The sequence below is a fragment of the Apteryx rowi genome, unplaced genomic scaffold (assembly GCF_003343035.1).
Source record: "Apteryx rowi isolate R43461 unplaced genomic scaffold, aptRow1 scaffold_68, whole genome shotgun sequence".
NCBI lineage: Eukaryota > Metazoa > Chordata > Aves > Apterygiformes > Apterygidae > Apteryx > Apteryx rowi.
In genome coordinates this window covers 1,331,788-1,333,508 of record NW_020450960.1, presented here as the reverse complement: position 1 = coordinate 1,333,508, position 1,721 = coordinate 1,331,788, and the positions used below count along the sequence as shown (strand labels likewise).

At 71.1% G+C, this 1,721-nt stretch overlaps 1 protein-coding gene across 1 annotated transcript in view; it reads right to left on the bottom strand.

Moving 5' to 3' along the window:
• The window catches only part of EVA1B (eva-1 homolog B), a 2,828-nt gene extending 2,181 nt beyond the window's left edge, over positions 1-647 (bottom strand). Inside the window, exon 1 of the mRNA XM_026086000.1 lies at positions 623-647. The gene's annotated coding sequence lies outside the window, so the exon portion shown is untranslated. The remainder of the gene's footprint in view (positions 1-622) is intronic.
• Positions 648-1,721: the final 1,074 nt, after the last annotated feature.

Sequence of the window (1,721 nt, the reverse complement as noted above, 5' to 3'; positions counted from 1 at the left end):
CAACTGCTGGGGACGGGGCAGCGCCCAGGCTCCCTGCCTGGGTGGCACGAGAGGGGCATCACCATGGGGCACGGCTGTGCAAGTGGGCACAGCCCCCAGCACCCTGCCCTGCGTCCCTGAGCACCGAGTCCTGCGTCCCCAAGCACAGAGCAAAAAAGTCCTGTGTCTCTGAGCACTGAATCCTGCGTCCCTGAGCATCGAGCCTCATGTCCCCAAGCACCGAGCCCCATGTCCCCAAGCATGGAGCAAGTCTTGCATCCCCAAGCACAGAGCCCCGTGTCCCTGAGCACTGAACCTCATGTCCCCGAGCACCAAAAGTCCCATGTCCCCAGGCACTGAGTCTCATGTCCCCAAGCACCGAGCCCTGCGTTCCCAAGCACGAAGCTCGTGTCCCCAAGTGAGTCCCGCATCCCCGAGCACCCATTCCCCGTCCCCCAGCACCAAGCCCCGTGTGCCCAGGCACAGCACTGGAGCGCCTCGAGCAGGGGACGAGGCAGCGCCGTGACACCCCGCGGTGGCCATGGGGCGGGCAGGCGGTCGCGGGGTGCTGGGTCCCCTGGGGATGCCGCGAGGCCACCGGACGCTCGCTGTGGCCGGGGCGGCCGCAGGGGCCGGTACTCACCGGGCCGGGGGTGCGGGCGGCCTGGAGCAGGGCGGGAAGCGGCGCGGCGGCCGGAGCCGGCTGCACTTCGGCTGGAGCGAGGGGAGAGAGAGAAAGGTCTGTTTAGCATTAACGCGGCAGCAACAGGAAATAGTTTGGAGGAGGCTGGCGGTCAGCGCTGCCGCGGCGGAGCCAATGGCAGCTCCGTCCCGCCGCTGCCGCGCGGGGCCGCGGCTTCGCCCGCTCCCCCGGGACCCCGCGGTGCGGCCCTGCCACCCCGACGTCCCCCCCGGGGCAGCGGTGCAGAGCTGCAGCGGGGCAGGATGCGGCCGGGCTCGCAGTGCCGCCCGTCCCGGGGAGCCCCGAGCCGTGCAGCAGCTGTGCCATGGTCCCGGCATTTGGGATGCGTGGGGGCGACCCTGCTCTGCTCCGGTGGTGCCGGACACCCCGAGCGAGGTGGCTCAGTTCCCCCCTGCATCCTCATGCTGTCACCCCGTGCCGGGCCCCGTGCCTGGTGGGACGGGACGGGATGCAGCGGTGATGGTCTGCGTGGGCGGCTGCACGGGGCCCCTGCTCAGCACCGTCCAGGGCCGCCAAGGAGGCAGCAGAGACCCCTCGCACTCGTCTCGTGCGGCAGAGCCCACTGTGGGCCTGGCCCCGAGCCTTCCTGGGGGGGGGGGGGGAGAGGAGCAACCGCCTTCAGCCCCCCTCCCTCGGCCCCCCCAGCTCCCCCCCCCAGCCGCCGCCTCGGCCCGGTGCTGCCCACGGTGCCCTGATGTGCGGGGACGGGGGCAGCATGGGGCAGCTGGGGCAGGGCAGTGTGGGGCAGGGCAGCATGGGGCAAAGCAGGGCAATGCAGGGCAATGCGGGGCAGAGCAGGGCAGTGTGGGGCAGTACAGGGCAGTGTGGGGCAGAACAGGGCAATGCAGGGCAATGCAGGGCAGAGCAGGGCAGAGCAGGGCAATGTGGGGCAGAGCAGGGCAATGCAGGGCAATGTGGGGCAGAGCAGGGCAATGCAGGGCAATGTGGGGCAGGGCAATGTGGGGCAGCACGGGGCAGTGTGGGGCAGAGCAAGGCAATGCAGGGCAATGTGGGGCAGCGCGGGGCAGTGTGGGGCAGC